Here is a 24698-nt window from a genome sequence, read left to right as displayed (position 1 = left end):
CAACTCCTATGAGCACAGATTCCATGCGACACAGACACGTGACATCACTACGGTCTCCAACTCCTATGAGCACAGATTCCATGTGACACAGACACGTGGCATCACTACAGTATCCAACTCCTGTGACCCCAGAGTCCGTGCGACACAGACATGTGACATCCCTACAGTATCCAACTCCTGTGAGCACAGAGTCCGTGTGACACAGACACGTGACATCACTACAGTGTCCAACTCCTATGAGCACAGAGTCCGTGCGACACAGATACGTGACATCACTACAGTATCCAACTCCTATGAGCACAGAGTCCGTGCGACACAGACACGTGATATCACTACAGTATCCAACTCCTATGAGCACAGAGTCCGTGCGACACAGACACGTGACATCACTACAGTATCCAACTCCTATGAGCACAGAGTCCATGCGACACAGACACGTGACATCACTACAGTATCCAACTCCTATGAACACAGATTCCATGCGACACAGACACGTGACATCACTACAGTATCCAACTCCGATGAACACAGAGTCCATGCGACACAGACATGTGACATCCCTACAGTATCCAACTCCGATGAGCACAGAGTCCATGCGACACAGACATGTGACATCCCTACAGTATCCAACTCCTATGAGCACAGAGTCCATGTGACACAGACACGTGGTATCACTGCAGCATCCAACTCGGATGAACACAGAGTCCATGCGACACAGACACGTGACATCACTACAGTCTCCAACTCCTATGAGCACAGAGTCCATGTGACACAGACACGTGACATCAATACAGTATCCAACTCCGATGAGCATATAGTCCATCCGACACAGACATGTGACATCCCTCCAGTATCCAACTCCTATGAGCGCAGGGTCCATGTGACACAGACACGTGACATCACTACAGTCTCCAACTCCTATGAGCACAGATTCCATGTGACACAGACACGTGGCATCACTACAGTACCCAACTCCTATGAGCACAGAGTCCATGCGACACAGACATGTGACATCCCTACAGTATCCAACTCCTATGAGCACAGAGTCCATGCGACACAGACACGTGACATCCCTACAGTATCCAACTCCTATGAGCACAGAGTCCGTGCGACACAGACACGTGGCAACACTACAGTATCCAACTCTTGTGAGCACAGAGTCCGTGCGACACAGACACGTGACATCACTACAGTGTCCAACTCCTATGAGCACAGAGTCCGTGAGACACAGACACGTGACATCACTACAGTATCCAACTCCTATGAGCCCCGAGTCCGTGCGACACAGATACGTGACATCACTACAGTATCCATCTCCTATGAGCACAGAGTCCGTGCGACACAGACACGTGACATCACTACAGTATCCAACTCCTATGAGCACAGAGTCCATGCGACACAGACACGTGACATCACTACAGTATCCAACTCCTATGAACACAGAGTCCATGCGACACAGACACGAAACATCACTACAGTATCCAACTCCTATGAACACAGAGTCCATGCGACACAGACACGTGACATCACTACAGTATCCAACTCCGATGAGCATAGAGTCCATGCGACACAGACACGTGACATCCCAACAGTATCCAACTCCTATGAGCACAGAGTCCACGTGACACAGACACGTGGTATCACTACAGTATCCAACTCCGATGAACACAGAGTCCATGCGACACAGACATGTGACATCACTACAGTCTCCAACTCCTATGAGCACAGAGTCCATGTGACACAGACACGTGGCATGACTACAATATCCAACTCCGATGAACACAGAGTCCATGTGACACAGACACGTGACATCAATACAGTATCCAACTCCGAAGAGCATATAGTCCATCCGACACAGACATGTGACATCCCTCCAGTATCCAACTCCTATGAGCGCAGGGTCCATGTGACACAGACACGTGACATCACTACAGTCTCCAACTCCTATGAGCACAGATTCCATGTGACACAGACACGTGGCATCACTACAGTACCCAACTCCTATGAGCACAGAGTCCATGCGACACAGACATGTGACATCCCTACAGTATCCAACTCCTATGAGCACAGAGTCCATGCGACACAGACACGTGACATCCCTACAGTATCCAACTCCTATGAGCACAGAGTCCGTGCGACACAGACACGTGGCAACACTACAGTATCCAACTCTTGTGAGCACAGAGTCCGTGCGACACAGACACGTGACATCACTACAGTGTCCAACTCCTATGAGCACAGAGTCCGTGAGACACAGACACGTGACATCACTACAGTATCCAACTCCTATGAGCCCCGAGTCCGTGCGACACAGATACGTGACATCACTACAGTATCCATCTCCTATGAGCACAGAGTCCGTGCGACACAGACACGTGACATCACTACAGTATCCAACTCCTATGAGCACAGAGTCCATGCGACACAGACACGTGACATCACTACAGTATCCAACTCCTATGAACACAGAGTCCATGCGACACAGACACGAAACATCACTACAGTATCCAACTCCTATGAACACAGAGTCCATGCGACACAGACACGTGACATCACTACAGTATCCAACTCCGATGAGCATAGAGTCCATGCGACACAGACACGTGACATCCCAACAGTATCCAACTCCTATGAGCACAGAGTCCACGTGACACAGACACGTGGTATCACTACAGTATCCAACTCCGATGAACACAGAGTCCATGCGACACAGACATGTGACATCACTACAGTCTCCAACTCCTATGAGCACAGAGTCCATGTGACACAGACACGTGGCATGACTACAGTATCCAACTCCGATGAACACAGAGTCCATGTGACACAGACACCTGGCATCACTACAGTATCCAACTCCTATGAGCACAGAGTCCATGTGACACAGACATGTGGCATCACTACAGTATCCAACTCCTATGAGCACAGAGTCCATACGAACCAGACATGTGACATGACTACACTCTCCAACTCCTATGAGCACAGAGTCCATGCGACACAGACACGTGACATCCCTACAGTATCCAACTCCAATGAGCACAGAGTCCATCCGACACAGACATCTGACATCAACACAGTATCCAACTCCGATGAGCATATAGTCCATCCGACACAGACATGTGACATCCCTCCAGTATCCAACTCCTATGAGCGCAGGGTCCATGTGACACAGACACGTGACATCACTACAGTCTCCAAATCCTATGAGCACAGAGTCCATGCGACACAGACACGTGACATCACTACAGTATCCAACTCCGATGAACACAGAGTCCATGTGACACAGAGACGTGGCATCACTACAGTATCCAACTCCTATGAGCACAGAGTCCATACGAACCAGACATGTGACATCACTACACTCTCCAACTCCTATGAGCACAGAGTCCATGCGACACAGACACGTGACATCCCTACAGTATCCAACTCCAATGAGCACAGAGTCCATCCGACACAGACATCTGACATCAACACAGTATCCCACTCCGATGAGCATATAGTCCATCCGACACAGACATGTGACATCCCTCCAGTATCCAACTCCTATGAGCGCAGGGTCCATGTGACACAGACACGTGACTTCACTACAGTATCCAACTCCTATGAGCACAGAGTCCATGTGACACTGACATGTGGCATCACTACAGTATCCAACTCCGATGAACACAGAGTCCATGTGACCCAGACACGTGACATCACTACAGTATCCAACTCCGATGAGCATAGAGTCCATGCAACACAGACATGTGACATCCCTACAGTATCCAACTCCTATGAGCACAGAGTTCATGTGACACAGACACGTGACATCACTACAGTCTCCAACTCCTATGAGCGCAGAGTCCATGTGACACAGACATGTGACATCACTACAGTATCCAACTCCTATGAGCGCAGAGTTCATGTGACAAAGACACGTGACAGCACTACAGTGTCCAACTCTGATGAGCACAGAGTCCATGTGACACACACACGTAACATCCCTACAGTATCAACTCCTATGAGCACAGAGTCCATGCAACACAGACACGTGACATCCCTACAGTATCCAACTCCTATGAGCACAGAGTCCACGTGACACAGACACGTGACATCCCTACAGTATCCAACTCCTATGAGCGCAGAGTCCACGTGACACAGACACGTGACATCACTACAGTATCCAACTCCGATGAACACAGAGTCCATGTGACACAGACACGTGACATCACTACAGTATCCAACTCTGATGAGCACAGAGTCCATGCGACACAGACACGTGACATCACTACAGTCTCCAACTCCTATGAGCGCAGAGTCCATGTGACACAGACACGTGACATCACTACAGTATCCAACTCCTATGAGCGCAGAGTTCATGTGACAAAGACACGTGACAGCACTACAGTGTCCAACTCCGATGAGCACAGAGTCCATGTGACACACACACGTAACATCACTACAGTATCCAACTCCGATGAACACAGAGGCCATGTGACACTGACACGTGACATCACTACAGTATCCAACTCTGATGAACACAGAGGCCATGTGACACAGACACGTGACATAACTACAGTATCCAACTCCGATGAGCAAAGAGTCCATGTGACACAGACACATGACATCACTACAGTATCCACTCCTATGAGCGCAGAGTCCATGCGACACAGACATGTGACATCACTACAGTATCCAACTCCAATGAGGACAGAGTCCATGTGACACAGAGACGTGACATCACTACAGTGTCCAACTCCGATGAGCACAGAGTCCATGCGACACAGACATGTGACATCACTACAGTATTCAAATCCTATGAGCACAGAGTCCATGCGACACAGACACGTGACATCCCTACAGTATCCAACTCCTATGAGCACAGAGTCCATGCGACACAGACACGTGACATCACTACAGTATCCATCTCTGATGAGCACAGAGTCCATGCGACACAGACATGTGACATCACTACAGTATCCAACTCCTATGAGCGCAGAGTGCATGCGACACAGACATGTGACATCACTACAGTATCCAACTCCTATGAGCATCAGAGTCCATGCGACACAGACACGTGACATCACTACAGTATCCAACTCTGATGAGCACAGAGTCCATGCGACACAGACATGTGACATCACTACAGTATCCAACTCCTATGAGCACAGAGTCCATGCGACACAGACACGTGACATCACTACAGTATCCAACTCCGATGAGCACAGAGTCCATGCGACACAGACACGTGACATCACTACAGCATCCAACTCCTATAAGCACAGAGTCCATGTGACGCAGACACGTGACATCACTACAGTATCCAACTCCTATGAGCACAGAGTCCATGTGACACAGACACGTAACATCACTACAGTCTCCAACTCCTATGAGCACAGATTCCATGTGACACAGACACGTGGCATCACTACATTATCCAACTCCTATGAGCACAGAGTCCATGCGAAACAGACACGTGACATCAATACAGTATCCAACTCCTATGAGCACAGATTCCATGTGACACAGACACGTGGCATCACTACAGTATCCAACTCCTATGAGCACAGAGTCCATGCGACAAGTACGTGACATCACTACAGTATCCAACTCCTATGAGCACAGAGTCCATGCGACACAGACACGTGACATCACTACAGTGTCCAACTCCTATGAGAACAGAGACCATGCGAAACATACACGTGACATCAATACAGTATCCAACTGCTATGAGCACAGAGTCCGTGCAACACAGACACGTGACATCACTACAGTATCCAACTCCTATGAGCACAGAGTCAGTGCAACACAGACACGTGACATCACTACAGTATCCAACTCCTATGAGCACAGAGTCCATGCGACACAGACACGTGACATCACTACAGTATCCAACTCCTATGAGCCCAGAGTCCGTGCGACACAGACACGTGACATCACTAAAGTATCCAACTCCTATGAGCACAGAGTCCATGCGACACAGACACGTGATATAACTACAGTATCCAACTCCTATGAGCACAGAGTCCATGCGACACAGACACATGACATCACTACAGTATCCAACTCCGATGAGCACAGAGTCCATGCGACACTGACACGTGACATCCCTACAGTATCCAACTCCTATGAGCACAGAGTCCATGTGACACAGACACGTGGTATCACTACAGTATCCAACTCCGATGAACACAGAGTCCATGCAACACAGACACGTGACATCACTACAGTCTCCTACTCCTATGAGCACAGAGACCTTGTGACGCAGACACGTGGCATCACTACAGTATCCAACTCCTATGAGCACAGAGTCCATGTGACACAGACACGTGGCATGACTACAGTATCCAACTCCGATGAACACAGAGTCCATGTGACACAGACACGTGACATCAATACAGTATCCAACTCCGATGAGCATATAGTCCATCCGACACAGACATGTGACATCCCTACAGTATCCAACTCCTATGAGCGTAGGGTCCATGTGACACAGACACGTGACATCACTACAGTCTCCAACTCCTATGAGCACCCTAGTCCATGCGACACAGACACGTGACATCACTACAGTATCCAACTCCGATGAACACAGAGTCCATGTGACACAGACACGTGAGTTCACTACAGTATCCAACTCCTATGAGCACAGAGTCCATGTGACACAGACACGTGGCATCACTACAGTATCCAACTCAGATGAACACCGAGTCCATATGACCCAGACACGTGACATCACTACAGTATCCAACTCCGATGAGCATAGAGTCCATGCGACACAGACATGTGACATCCCTACAGTATCCAACTCCTATGAGCCCAGAGTTCATGTGACACAGACACGTGGCATCACTACAGTATCCAACTCCTATGAGCACAGAGTCCATGTGAAACAGACACGTGACATCACTACAGTATCCAACTCCTATGAGCACTGAGTTCATGTGACACAGACACGTGACATCACTACAGTATCCAATTCCGATGAGCACAGAGTCCATGCGACACAGACATGTGACATCCCTACAGTATCAACTCCTATGAGCACAGAGTCCATGCAACACAGACACGTGACTTCCCTACAGTATCCAACTCCTATGAGCACAGAGTCCATGCGACACAGACATGTGACATCACTACAGTATCCAACTCCTATGAGCACAGAGTCCATGCGACACAGACACGTGACATCACTACAGTATCCAACTCCTATGAGCACAGAGTCCATTCGACACAGACACGTGACATCCCTACAGTATCCAACTACTATGAGCACAGAGTCCATGCGACACAGACACGTGAAATCACTACAGTATCCCACTCCTATGAGCACAGAATTCATGCGACACAGACACGTGACATCACTACAGTATCCAACTCCTAAGAGCACAGAGTTCATGTGACACAGACACGTGACATCACTACAGTATCCAACTCCGATGAGCACAGAGTCCATGTGACACAGACACGTGACATCACTACAGTATCCAACTCCTATGAGCACAGAGTCCATGCGACACAGACACGTGACATCACTACAGTATCCAACTCCTATGAGCACAGAGTCCATTCGACACAGACACGTGACATCCCTACAGTATCCAACTACTATGAGCACAGAGTCCATGCGACACAGACACGTGAAATCACTACAGTATCCCACTCCTATGAGCACAGAATTCATGCGACACAGACACGTGACATCACTACAGTATCCAACTCCTAAGAGCACAGAGTTCATGTGACACAGACACGTGACATCACTACAGTATCCAACTCCGATGAGCACAGAGTCCATGTGACACAGACACCTGGCATCAGTACAGTATCCAACTCCTATGAGCACAGAGTTCATGAGACACAGACACGTGACATCACTACAGTATCCAACTCCTATGAGCACAGAGTCCATGCGACACAGACACGTGACATCACTACAGTATCCAACTCCGATGAGCACAGAGTCCATGCGACACAGACACGTGACATCACTACAGTATCCAACTCCTATGAGCACAGAGTCCATGCGACACAGACACGTGGCATCACTACAGTATCCAACTCCTATGAGCACAGATTCCATGCGACACAGACACGTGGCATCCCTACAGTATCCAACTCCTATGAGCACAGAGTCCATGCTACACAGACATGTGACATCACTACAGTATCCAACTCCTATGAGCACAGAGTCCATGTGACACAAACACCTGATATCACTACAGTATCCAACTCCTATGAGCACAGATTCCATGCGACACAGACACGTGACATCACTACAGTATCCAACTCCTATGAGCACAGAGTCCATGTGACACAGACACGTGACATCACTACAGTATGCAACTTCGATGAGCTTTGAGTCCATGCGACACAGACATGTGACATCCCTACAGTATCCAACTCCTATGAGCACAGAGTCCATGCGACACAGACACGTGACATCACTACAGTATCCAACTCCTATGAGCACAGAGTCCATGTGACACAGACACGTGACATCACTACAGTATGCAACTTCGATGAGCTTTGAGTCCATGCGACACAGACATGTGACATCCCTACAGTATCCAACTCCTATGAGCACAGAGTCCATGCGACACAGACATGTGACATCACTACAGTATCCAACTCCTATGAGCACATAGTCCATGTGAAACAGACATGTGGCATCACTACAGTATTCAACTCCGATGAGCACAGAGTCCATCCGACACAGACACGTGACATCACCACAGTATGCAACTCCGATGAGCATAGAGTCCATGCGACACAGACATGTGACATCCCTACAGTATCCAACTCCTATGAGCACAGAGTCCATGTGAAACAAACACCTGATATCACTACAGTATCCAACTCCTATGAGCACAGAGTCCTTGTGACACAGACACGTGACATCACTACAGTATCCAACTACTATGAGCACAGAGTGCATGTGACACAGACATGTGACATCACTACAGTATCCAACTCCGATGAGCACAGAGTCCATGCGACACAGACACGTGACATCCCTACAGTATCAACTCCTATGAGCACAGAGTCCACGCGACACAGACACGTGACATCACTAAAGTATCCAACTCCTATGAGCACAGAGTTCATGTGACACAGACACGTGACATCACTACAGTATCCAGCTCCGATGAGCACAGAGTCCATGCGACACAGACACGTGACATCACTACAGTATCCAACTCCGATGAGCACAGAGTCCATGCGACACAGACACGTGACATCCCTACAGTATCCAACTCCTATGAGCACAGAGTCCATGCGACACAGACACGTGACATCACTACAGTATCCAACTCCTATGAGCACAGAGTTCATGCGACACAGACACATGACATCACTACAGTATCCAACTCCGATGAGCACAGAGTCCATGCGACACAGACACGTGACATCACTACAGTATCCAACTCCGATGAGCACAGAGTCCATGCGACACAGACCCGTGACATCCCTTCAGTATCCAACTCCTATGAGCACAGAGTCCATGCGACACAGACACGTGACATCCCTACAGTATCCAACTCCTATGAGCACAGAGTCCATGCGACACAGACACGTGACATCACTACAGTATCCAACTCCTATGAGCACAGAGTTCATGCGACACAGAGACGTGGCATCACTACAGTATGCAACTCCTATGAGCACAGAGTTCATGCGACAGAGACACGTGGCATCACTACAGTATCCAACTCCGATGAGCACAGAGTCCAGGCGACACAGACACCTGGCATCACTACAGTATCCAACTCCTATGAGCACAGAGTCCATGCGACACAGACACGTGCCATCACTACAGTATCCAACTCCTATGAGCACAGAGTCCATGCGAACCAGACACGTGACATAACTTCAGTATCCAACTCCTATGAGCACAGAGTCCATGCGACACAGACACGTGACATCCCTACAGTATCCATCTCCAATGAGCACAGAGTCCATGCGACACAGACACGTGACATCCCTACAGTATCCAACTCCTATGAGCACAGAGTCCATGCGACACAGACACGTGACATCACTACAGTATCCAACTCCTATGAGCACAGAGTCCATGCGACACAGACATGTGACATCACTACAGTATCCAACTCCTATGAGCACAGAGTTCATGCGACACAGACACGTGGCATCACTACAGTCTCCAACTCCTAAGAGCACAGAGTCCATGCGACACAGACACGTGACATCACTACAGTATCCAACTCCTATGAGTACAGAGTCCATGCCACACAGACACGTGACATCACTACAGTCTCCAACTCATATGAGCACAGAGTCCATGCGACACAGACACGTGGCATCACTATGAGCACAGAGTACATGCGACACAGACACGTGGCATCCCTACAGTATCCAACTCCTATGAGCACAGAGTCCATGCTACACAGACAAGTGACATCACTACAGTATCCAACTCCTATGAGCACAGAGTCCATGCTATACAGACACGTGACATCACTACAGTATCCAACTCCTATGAGCACAGAGTTCATGTGACACAGACACGTGACATCACTACAGTATCCAACTCCGATGAGCACAGAGTACATGCGACACAGACACCTGGCATCACTACAGTATCCAACTCCAATGAGCGCAGACTTCACACGACACAGACATGTGGCAACACTACAGTATGCACTCCTATGAGCACAGAGTCCATGCGACACAGACATGTGACATCACTACAGTGTCCAACTCCTATGAGCACAGAGTCCATGCGACACAGACACGTGACATCACTACAGTATCCAACTCCTATGAGCACAGAGTCCATGCGACACAGACATGTGACATCACTACAGTATCCAACTCCTATGAGCACAGAGTCCATGCGACACAGACATGTGACATCACTACAGTGTCCAACTCCTATGAGCACAGAGTCCATGCGACACAGACACGTGACATCACTACAGTATCCAACTCCTATGAGCACAGAGTCCATGCGACACAGACATGTGACATCACTACAGTATCCAACTCCTATGAGCACAGAGTCCGTGCGACACAGACACGTGACATCACTACAGTATCCAACTCCGATGAGCACAGAGTCCATGTGACACAGACACTTGGCATCACTACAGTATCCAACTCCTATGAGCACAGAGTCCATGTGACACAGACACGTGGCATCACTACAGTATCCAACTCCTATGAGCACAGAGTCCATGCGAACCGGACACGTGACATCACTACAGTCTCCAACTCCTATGAGCACAGAGTCCATGCGACACAGACACGTGACATCCCTACAGTATCCAACTCCAATGAGCACAGAGTCCGTGCGACACAGACACGTGACATCACTACAGTATCCAGCTCCGATGAGCACAGAGTCCATGCGACACAGACACGTGACATCACTACAGTATCCAACTCCGATGAGCACAGAGTCCATGCGACACAGACACGTGACATCCCTACAGTATCCAACTCCTATGAGCACAGAGTCCATGCGACACAGACACGTGACATCACTACAGTATCCAACTCCTATGAGCACAGAGTTCATGCGACACAGACACATGACATCACTACAGTATCCAACTCCGATGAGCACAGAGTCCATGCGACACAGACACGTGACATCACTACAGTATCCAACTCCGATGAGCACAGAGTCCATGCGACACAGACCCGTGACATCCCTTCAGTATCCAACTCCGATGAGCACAGAGTCCATGCGACACCGACACGTGACATCCCTACAGTATCCAACTCCTATGAGCACAGAGTCCATGCGACACAGACACGTGACATCACTACAGTATCCAACTCCTATGAGCACAGATTTCATGCGACACAGACACGTGACATCACTACAGTATGCAACTCCTATGAGCACAGAGTTCATGCGACAGAGACACGTGGCATCACTACAGTATCCAACTCCGATGAGCACAGAGTCCATGCGACACAGACACCTGGCATCACTACAGTATCCAACTCCTATGAGCAAAGAGTCCATGCGACACAGACACGTGCCATCACTACAGTATCCAACTCCTATGAGCACAGAGTCCATGCGAACCAGACACGTGACATCACTTCAGTATCCAACTCCTATGAGCACAGAGTCCATGCGACACAGACACGTGACATCCCTACAGTATCCATCTCCAATGAGCACAGAGTCCATGCAACACAGACACGTGACATCACTACAGTATCCAACTCCTATGAGCACTGAGTCCATGCGACACAGACACGTGACATCACTACAGTATCCAATTCCTATGAGCACAGAGTTCATGCGACACAGACACGTGGCATCACTACAGTCTCCAACTCCTAAGAGCACAGAGTCCATGCGACACAGACACGTGACATCACTACAGTATCCAACTCCTATGAGTACAGAGTCCATGCCACACAGACACGTGACATCACTACAGTCTCCAACTCATATGAGCACAGAGTCCATGCGACACAGACACGTGGCATCACTATGAGCACAGAGTACATGCGACACAGATACGTGGCATCCCTACAGTATCCAACTCCTATGAGCACAGAGTCCATGCTACACAGACAAGTGACATCACTACAGTATCCAACTCCTATGAGCACAGAGTCCATGCTATACAGACACGTGACATCACTACAGTATCCAACTCCTATGAGCACAGAGTTCATGTGACACAGACACGTGACATCACTACAGTATCCAACTCCGATGAGCACAGAGTACATGCGACACAGACACCTGGCATCACTACAGTATCCAACTCCAATGAGCGCAGACTTCACACGACACAGACATGTGGCAACACTACAGTATGCACTCCTATGAGCACAGAGTCCATGCGACACAGACATGTGACATCACTACTGTGTCCAACTCCTATGAGCACAGAGTCCATGCGACACAGACACGTGACATCACTACAGTATCCAACTCCGATGAACACAGAGTCCATGTGACACAGAGACGTGGCATCACTACAGTATCCAACTCCTATGAGCACAGAGTCCATACGAACCAGACATGTGACATCACTACACTCTCCAACTCCTATGAGCACAGAGTCCATGCGACACAGACACGTGACATCCCTACAGTATCCAACTCCAATGAGCACAGAGTCCATCCGACACAGACATCTGACATCAACACAGTATCCCACTCCGATGAGCATATAGTCCATCCGACACAGACACGTGACATCACTACAGTATCCAACTCCTATGAACACAGAGTCCATGCGACACAGACACGAAACATCACTACAGTATCCAACTCCTATGAACACAGAGTCCATGCGATACAGACACGTGACATCACTACAGTATCCAACTCCGATGAGCATAGAGTCCATGCGACACAGACACGTGACATCCCAACAGTATCCAACTCCTATGAGCATAGAGTCCACGTGACACAGACACGTGGTATCACTACAGTATCCAACTCCGATGAACACAGAGTCCATGCGACACAGACACGTGACATCACTACAGTCTCCAACTCCTATGAGCACAGAGTCCATGTGACACAGACACGTGGCATGACTACAGTATCCAACTCCGATGAACACAGAGTCCATGTGACACAGACACCTGGCATCACTACAGTATCCAACTCCTATGAGCACAGAGTCCATGTGACACAGACACGTGGCATCACTACAGTATCCAACTCCTATGAGCACAGAGTCCATACGAACCAGACATGTGACATGACTACACTCTCCAACTCCTATGAGCACAGAGTCCATGCGACACAGACACGTGACATCCCTACAGTATCCAACTCCAATGAGCACAGAGTCCATCCGACACAGACATCTGACATCAACACAGTATCCAACTCCGATGAGCATATAGTCCATCCGACACAGACATGTGACATCCCTCCAGTATCCAACTCCTATGAGCGCAGGGTCCATGTGACACAGACACGTGACATCACTACAGTCTCCAAATCCTATGAGCACAGAGTCCATGCGACACAGACACGTGACATCACTACAGTATCCAACTCCGATGAACACAGAGTCCATGTGACACAGAGACGTGGCATCACTACAGTATCCAACTCCTATGAGCACAGAGTCCATACGAACCAGACATGTGACATCACTACACTCTCCAACTCCTATGAGCACAGAGTCCATGCGACACAGACACGTGACATCCCTACAGTATCCAACTCCAATGAGCACAGAGTCCATCCGACACAGACATCTGACATCAACACAGTATCCCACTCCGATGAGCATATAGTCCATCCGACACAGACATGTGACATCCCTCCAGTATCCAACTCCTATGAGCGCAGGGTCCATGTGACACAGACACGTGACTTCACTACAGTATCCAACTCCTATGAGCACAGAGTCCATGTGACACAGACATGTGGCATCACTACAGTATCCAACTCCGATGAACACAGAGTCCATGTGACCCAGACACGTGACATCACTACAGTATCCAACTCCTATGAGCACAGAGTCCGTGCGACACAGACACGTGGCAACACTACAGTATCCAACTCTTGTGAGCACAGAGTCCGTGCGACACAGACACGTGACATCACTACAGTGTCCAACTCCTATGAGCACAGAGTCCGTGAGACACAGACACGTGACATCACTACAGTATCCAAGTCCTATGAGCCCCGAGTCCGTGCGACACAGATACGTGACATCACTACAGTATCCATCTCCTATGAGCACAGAGTCCGTGCGACACAGACACGTGACATCACTACAGTATCCAACTCCTATGAGCACAGAGTCCATGCGACACAGACACGTGACATCACTACAGTATCCAACTCCTATGAACACAGAGTCCATGCGACACAGACACGTGATATCCCTACAGTATCCAACTCCTATGAGCACAGAGTCCGTGCGACACAGACACGTGGCAACACTACAGTATCCAACTCTTGTGAGCACAGAGTCCGTGCGACACAGACACGTGACATCACTACAGTGTCCAACTCCTATGAGCACAGAGTCCGTGAGACACAGACACGTGACATCACTACAGTATCCAACTCCTATGAGCCCCGAGTCCGTGCGACACAGATACGTGACATCACTACAGTATCCATCTCCTATGAGCACAGAGTCCGTGCGACACAGACACGTGACATCACTACAGTATCCAACTCCTATGAGCACAGAGTCCATGCGACACAGACACGTGACATCACTACAGTATCCAACTCCTATGAACACAGAGTCCATGCGACACAGACACGAAACATCACTACAGTATCCAACTCCTGTGAACACAGAATCCATGCGATACAGACACGTGACATCACTACAGTATCCAACTCCGATGAGCATAGAGTCCATGCGACACAGACACGTGACATCCCAACAGTATCCAACTCCTATGAGCACAGAGTCCACGTGACACAGACACGTGGTATCACTACAGTATCCAACTCCGATGAACACAGAGTCCATGCGACACAGACACGTGACATCACTACAGTCTCCAACTCCTATGAGCACAGAGTCCATGTGACACAGACACGTGGCATGACTACAGTATCCAACTCCGATGAACACAGAGTCCATGTGACACAGACACCTGGCATCACTACAGTATCCAACTCCTATGAGCACAGAGTCCATGTGACACAGACACGTGGCATCACTACAGTATCCAACTCCTATGAGCACAGAGTCCATACGAACCAGACATGTGACATGACTACACTCTCCAACTCCTATGAGCACAGAGTCCATGCGACACAGACACGTGACATCCCTACAGTATCCAACTCCAATGAGCACAGAGTCCATCCGACACAGACATCTGACATCAACACAGTATCCAACTCCGATGAGCATATAGTCCATCCGACACAGACATGTGACATCCCTCCAGTATCCAACTCCTATGAGCGCAGGGTCCATGTGACACAGACACGTGACATCACTACAGTCTCCAAATCCTATGAGCACAGAGTCCATGCGACACAGACACGTGACATCACTACAGTATCCAACTCCGATGAACACAGAGTCCATGTGACACAGAGACGTGGCATCACTACAGTATCCAACTCCTATGAGCACAGAGTCCATACGAACCAGACATGTGACATCACTACACTCTCCAACTCCTATGAGCACAGAGTCCATGCGACACAGACACGTGACATCCCTACAGTATCCAACTCCAATGAGCACAGAGTCCATCCGACACAGACATCTGACATCAACACAGTATCCCACTCCGATGAGCATATAGTCCATCCGACACAGACATGTGACATCCCTCCAGTATCCAACTCCTATGAGCGCAGGGTCCATGTGACACAGACACGTGACTTCACTACAGTATCCAACTCCTATGAGCACAGAGTCCATGTGACACAGACATGTGGCATCACTACAGTATCCAACTCCGATGAACACAGAGTCCATGTGACCCAGACACGTGACATCACTACAGTATCCAACTCCGATGAGCATAGAGTCCATGCAACACAGACATGTGACATCCCTACAGTATCCAACTCCTATGAGCACAGAGTCCATACGAACCAGACATGTGACATGACTACACTCTCCAACTCCTATGAGCACAGAGTTCATGTGACACAGACACGTGGCATCACTACAGTATCCAACTCCTATGAGCACAGAGTCCATGTGAAACAGACACGTGACATCACTACAGTATCCAACTCCTATGAGCGCAGAGTCCACGTGACACAGACACGTGACATCACTACAGTATCCAACTCCGATGAACACAGAGTCCATGTGACACAGACACGTGACATCACTACAGTATCCAAGTCTGATGAGCATAGAGTCCATGCGACACAGACACGTGACATCACTACAGTCTCCAACTCCTATGAGCGCAGAGTCCACGTGACACAGACACGTGACATCACTACAGTATCCAACTCCTATGAGCGCAGAGTTCATGTGACAAAGACACGTGACAGCACTACAGTGTCCAACTCCGATGAGCACAGAGTCCATGTGACACAGACACGTGACATCACTACAGTATCCAACTCCTATAAGCACAGAGTCCATGCGACGCAGACACGTGACATCACTACAGTATCCAACTCCTATGAGCACAGAGTCCATGCGACACAGACACGTGACATCATTACAGTCTCCAACTCCTATGAGCACAGATTCCATGCGACACAGACACGTGACATCACTACGGTCTCCAACTCCTATGAGCACAGATTCCATGTGACACAGACACGTGGCATCACTACAGTATCCAACTCCTGTGACCCCAGAGTCCGTGCGACACAGACATGTGACATCCCTACAGTATCCAACTCCTGTGAGCACAGAGTCCGTGTGACACAGACACGTGACATCACTACAGTGTCCAACTCCTATGAGCACAGAGTCCGTGCGACACAGATACGTGACATCACTACAGTATCCAACTCCTATGAGCACAGAGTCCGTGCGACACAGACACGTGATATCACTACAGTATCCAACTCCTATGAGCACAGAGTCCGTGCGACACAGACACGTGACATCACTACAGTATCCAACTCCTATGAGCACAGAGTCCATGCGACACAGACACGTGACATCACTACAGTATCCAACTCCTATGAACACAGATTCCATGCGACACAGACACGTGACATCACTACAGTATCCAACTCCGATGAACACAGAGTCCATGCGACACAGACATGTGACATCCCTACAGTATCCAACTCCGATGAGCACAGAGTCCATGCGACACAGACATGTGACATCCCTACAGTATCCAACTCCTATGAGCACAGAGTCCATGTGACACAGACACGTGGTATCACTGCAGCATCCAACTCGGATGAACACAGAGTCCATGCGACACAGACACGTGACATCACTACAGTCTCCAACTCCTATGAGCACAGAGTCCATGTGACACAGATACGTGGCATGACTACAATATCCAACTCCGATGAACACAGAGTCCATGTGACACAGACACGTGACATCAATACAGTATCCAACTCCGATGAGCATATAGTCCATCCGACACAGACATGTGACATCCCTCCAGTATCCAACTCCTATGAGCGCAGGGTCCATGTGACACAGACACGTGACATCACTACAGTCTCCAACTCCTATGAGCACAGATTCCATGTGACACAGACACGTGGCATCACTACAGTACCCAACTCCTATGAGCACAGAGTCCATGCGACACAGACATGTGACATCCCTACAGTATCCAACTCCTATGAGCACAGAGTCCGTGCGACACAGACACGTGGCAACACTACAGTATCCAACTCTTGTGAGCACAGAGTCCGTGCGACACAGACACGTGACATCACTACAGTGTCCAACTCCTATGAGCACAGAGTCCGTGAGACACAGACACGTGACATCACTACAGTATCCAACTCCTATGAGCCCCGAGTCCGTGCGACACAGATACGTGACATCACTACAGTATCCATCTCCTATGAGCACAGAGTCCGTGCGACACAGACACGTGACATCACTACAGTATCCAACTCCTATGAGCACAGAGTCCATGCGACACAGACACGTGACATCACTACAGTATCCAACTCCTATGAACACAGAGTCCATGCGACACAGACACGAAACATCACTACAGTATCCAACTCCTATGAACACAGAGTCCATGCGACACAGACACGTGACATCACTACAGTATCCAACTCCGATGAGCATAGAGTCCATGCGACACAGACACGTGACATCCCAACAGTATCCAACTCCTATGAGCACAGAGTCCACGTGACACAGACACGTGGTATCACTACAGTATCCAACTCCGATGAACACAGAGTCCATGCGACACAGACATGTGACATCACTACAGTCTCCAACTCCTATGAGCACAGAGTCCATGTGACACAGACACGTGGCATGACTACAATATCCAACTCCGATGAACACAGAGTCCATGTGACACAGACACGTGACATCAATACAGTATCCAACTCCGAAGAGCATATAGTCCATCCGACACAGACATGTGACATCCCTCCAGTATCCAACTCCTATGAGCGCAGGGTCCATGTGACACAGACACGTGACATCACTACAGTCTCCAACTCCTATGAGCACAGATTCCATGTGACACAGACACGTGGCATCACTACAGTACCCAACTCCTATGAGCACAGAGTCCATGCGACACAGACATGTGACATCCCTACAGTATCCAACTCCTATGAGCACAGAGTCCATGCGACACAGACACGTGACATCCCTACAGTATCCAACTCCTATGAGCACAGAGTCCGTGCGACACAGACACGTGGCAACACTACAGTATCCAACTCTTGTGAGCACAGAGTCCGTGCGACACAGACACGTGACATCACTACAGTGTCCAACTCCTATGAGCACAGAGTCCGTGAGACACAGACACGTGACATCACTACAGTATCCAACTCCTATGAGCCCCGAGTCCGTGCGACACAGATACGTGACATCACTACAGTATCCATCTCCTATGAGCACAGAGTCCGTGCGACACAGACACGTGACATCACTACAGTATCCAACTCCTATGAGCACAGAGTCCATGCGACACAGACACGTGACATCACTACAGTATCCAACTCCTATGAACACAGAGTCCATGCGACACAGACACGAAACATCACTACAGTATCCAACTCCTATGAACACAGAGTCCATGCGACACAGACACGTGACATCACTACAGTATCCAACTCCGATGAGCATAGAGTCCATGCGACACAGACACGTGACATCCCAACAGTATCCAACTCCTATGAGCACAGAGTCCACGTGACACAGACACGTGGTATCACTACAGTATCCAACTCCGATGAACACAGAGTCCATGCGACACAGACATGTGACATCACTACAGTCTCCAACTCCTATGAGCACAGAGTCCATGTGACACAGACACGTGGCATGACTACAGTATCCAACTCCGATGAACACAGAGTCCACGTGACACAGACACGTGGTATCACTACAGTATCCAACTCCGATGAACACAGAGTCCATGCGACACAGACACGTGACATCACTACAGTCTCCAACTCCTATGAGCACAGAGTCCATGTGACACAGACACGTGGCATGACTACAGTATCCAACTCCGATGAACACAGAGTCCATGTGACACAGACACCTGGCATCACTACAGTATCCAACTCCTATGAGCACAGAGTCCATGTGACACAGACACGTGGCATCACTACAGTATCCAACTCCTATGAGCACAGAGTCCATACGAACCAGACATGTGACATGACTACACTCTCCAACTCCTATGAGCACAGAGTCCATGCGACACAGACACGTGACATCCCTACAGTATCCAACTCCAATGAGCACAGAGTCCATCCGACACAGACATCTGACATCAACACAGTATCCAACTCCGATGAGCATATAGTCCATCCGACACAGACATGTGACATCCCTCCAGTATCCAACTCCTATGAGCGCAGGGTCCATGTGACACAGACACGTGACATCACTACAGTCTCCAAATCCTATGAGCACAGAGTCCATGCGACACAGACACGTGACATCACTACAGTATCCAACTCCGATGAACACAGAGTCCATGTGACACAGAGACGTGGCATCACTACAGTATCCAACTCCTATGAGCACAGAGTCCATACGAACCAGACATGTGACATCACTACACTCTCCAACTCCTATGAGCACAGAGTCCATGCGACACAGACACGTGACATCCCTACAGTATCCAACTCCAATGAGCACAGAGTCCATCCGACACAGACATCTGACATCAACACAGTATCCCACTCCGATGAGCATATAGTCCATCCGACACAGACATGTGACATCCCTCCAGTATCCAACTCCTATGAGCGCAGGGTCCATGTGACACAGACACGTGACTTCACTACAGTATCCAACTCCTATGAGCACAGAGTCCATGTGACACAGACATGTGGCATCACTACAGTATCCAACTCCGATGAACACAGAGTCCATGTGACCCAGACACGTGACATCACTACAGTATCCAACTCCGATGAGCATAGAGTCCATGCAACACAGACATGTGACATCCCTACAGTATCCAACTCCTATGAGCACAGAGTCCATACGAACCAGACATGTGACATGACTACACTCTCCAACTCCTATGAGCACAGAGTTCATGTGACACAGACACGTGGCATCACTACAGTATCCAACTCCTATGAGCACAGAGTCCATGTGAAACAGACACGTGACATCACTACAGTATCCAACTCCTATGAGCGCAGAGTCCACGTGACACAGACACGTGACATCACTACAGTATCCAACTCCGATGAACACAGAGTCCATGTGACACAGACACGTGACATCACTACAGTATCCAACTCTGATGAGCACAGAGTCCATGCGACACAGACACGTGACATCACTACAGTCTCCAACTCCTATGAGCGCAGAGTCCACGTGACACAGACACTTGACATCACTACAGTATCCAACTCCTATGAGCGCAGAGTTCATGTGACAAAGACACGTGACAGCACTACAGTGTCCAACTCCGATGAGCACAGAGTCCATGTGACACAGACACGTGACATCACTACAGTATCCAACTCCTATAAGCACAGAGTCCATGCGACGCAGACACGTGACATCACTACAGTATCCAACTCCTATGAGCACAGAGTCCATGCGACACAGACACGTGACATCATTACAGTCTCCAACTCCTATGAGCACAGATTCCATGCGACACAGACACGTGACATCACTACGGTCTCCAACTCCTATGAGCACAGATTCCATGTGACACAGACACGTGGCATCACTACAGTATCCAACTCCTGTGACCCCAGAGTCCGTGCGACACAGACATGTGACATCCCTACAGTATCCAACTCCTGTGAGCACAGAGTCCGTGTGACACAGACACGTGACATCACTACAGTGTCCAACTCCTATGAGCACAGAGTCCGTGCGACACAGATACGTGACATCACTACAGTATCCAACTCCTATGAGCACAGAGTCCGTGCGACACAGACACGTGATATCACTACAGTATCCAACTCCTATGAGCACAGAGTCCGTGCGACACAGACACGTGACATCACTACAGTATCCAACTCCTATGAGCACAGAGTCCATGCGACACAGACACGTGACATCACTACAGTATCCAACTCCTATGAACACAGATTCCATGCGACACAGACACGTGACATCACTACAGTATCCAACTCCGATGAACACAGAGTCCATGCGACACAGACATGTGACATCCCTACAGTATCCAACTCCGATGAGCACAGAGTCCATGCGACACAGACATGTGACATCCCTACAGTATCCAACTCCTATGAGCACAGAGTCCATGTGACACAGACACGTGGTATCACTGCAGCATCCAACTCGGATGAACACAGAGTCCATGCGACACAGACACGTGTCATCACTACAGTCTCCAACTCCTATGAGCACAGAGTCCATGTGACACAGATACGTGGCATGACTACAATATCCAACTCCGATGAACACAGAGTCCATGTGACACAGACACGTGACATCAATACAGTATCCAACTCCGATGAGCATATAGTCCATCCGACACAGACATGTGACATCCCTCCAGTATCCAACTCCTATGAGCGCAGGGTCCATGTGACACAGACACGTGACATCACTACAGTCTCCAACTCCTATGAGCACAGATTCCATGTGACACAGACACGTGGCATCACTACAGTACCCAACTCCTATGAGCACAGAGTCCATGCGACACAGACATGTGACATCCCTACAGTATCCAACTCCTATGAGCACAGAGTCCATGCGACACAGACACGTGACATCCCTACAGTATCCAACTCCTATGAGCACAGAGTCCGTGCGACACAGACACGTGGCAACACTACAGTATCCAACTCTTGTGAGCACAGAGTCCGTGCGACACAGACATGTGACATCACTACAGTGTCCAACTCCTATGAGCACAGAGTCCGTGAGACACAGACACGTGACATCACTACAGTATCCAACTCCTATGAGCCCCGAGTCCGTGCGACACAGATACGTGACATCACTACAGTATCCATCTCCTATGAGCACAGAGTCCGTGCGACACAGACACGTGACATCACTACAGTATCCAACTCCTATGAGCACAGAGTCCATGCGACACAGACACGTGACATCACTACAGTATCCAACTCCTATGAACACAGAGTCCATGCGACACAGACACGAAAGATCACTACAGTATCCAACTCCTATGAACACAGAGTCCATGCGACACAGACACGTGACATCACTACAGTATCCAACTCCGATGAGCATAGAGTCCATGCGACACAGACACGTGACATCCCAACAGTATCCAACTCCTATGAGCACAGAGTCCACGTGACACAGACACGTGGTATCACTACAGTATCCAACTCCGATGAACACAGAGTCCATGCGACACAGACATGTGACATCACTACAGTCTCCAACTCCTATGAGCACAGAGTCCATGTGACACAGACACGTGGCATGACTACAATATCCAACTCCGATGAACACAGAGTCCATGTGACACAGACACGTGACATCAATACAGTATCCAACTCCGAAGAGCATATAGTCCATCCGACACAGACATGTGACATCCCTCCAGTATCCAACTCCTATGAGCGCAGGGTCCATGTGACACAGACACGTGACATCACTACAGTCTCCAACTCCTATGAGCACAGATTCCATGTGACACAGACACGTGGCATCACTACAGTACCCAACTCCTATGAGCACAGAGTCCATGCGACACAGACATGTGACATCCCTACAGTATCCAACTCCTATGAGCACAGAGTCCATGCGACACAGACACGTGACATCCCTACAGTATCCAACTCCTATGAGCACAGAGTCCGTGCGACACAGACACGTGGCAACACTACAGTATCCAACTCTTGTGAGCACAGAGTCCGTGCGACACAGACACGTGAAATCACTACAGTGTCCAACTCCTATGAGCACAGAGTCCGTGAGACACAGACACGTGACATCACTACAGTATCCAACTCCTATGAGCCCCGAGTCCGTGCGACACAGATACGTGACATCACTACAGTATCCATCTCCTATGAGCACAGAGTCCGTGCGACACAGACACGTGACATCACTACAGTATCCAACTCCTATGAGCACAGAGTCCATGCGACACAGACACGTGACATCACTACAGTATCCAACTCCTATGAACACAGAGTCCATGCGACACAGACACGAAACATCACTACAGTATCCAACTCCTATGAACACAGAGTCCATGCGATACACAGACACGTGACATCACTACAGTATCCAACTCCGATGAGCATAGAGTCCATGCGACACAGACACGTGACATCCCAACAGTATCCAACTCCTATGAGCACAGAGTCCACGTGACACAGACACGTGGTATCACTACAGTATCCAACTCCGATGAACACAGAGTCCATGCGACACAGACATGTGACATCACTACAGTCTCCAACTCCTATGAGCACAGAGTCCATGTGACACAGACACGTGGCATGACTACAGTATCCAACTCCGATGAACACAGAGTCCATGTGACACAGACACCTGGCATCACTACAGTATCCAACTCCTATGAGCACAGAGTCCATGTGACACAGACATGTGGCATCACTACAGTATCCAACTCCTATGAGCACAGAGTCCATACGAACCAGACATGTGACATGACTACAC

At 49.1% G+C, this 24698-nt stretch overlaps 1 protein-coding gene across 1 annotated transcript in view; it reads left to right on the top strand.

Annotated features, from left to right (window-relative positions):
* CLCN1 (chloride voltage-gated channel 1) overlaps nucleotides 1-24698 on the top strand; it is a 609758-nt gene that overhangs the window by 486951 nt on the left and 98109 nt on the right. The window lies entirely within an intron of this gene.

Source organism: Pleurodeles waltl, chromosome 7 (genome assembly GCF_031143425.1).
Source record: "Pleurodeles waltl isolate 20211129_DDA chromosome 7, aPleWal1.hap1.20221129, whole genome shotgun sequence".
NCBI classification, from domain to species: Eukaryota; Metazoa; Chordata; class Amphibia; order Caudata; family Salamandridae; genus Pleurodeles; species Pleurodeles waltl.
The sequence above is the reverse complement of the archived record's forward strand: the minus strand, read 5'-3'. Positions and strand labels throughout refer to the sequence as shown.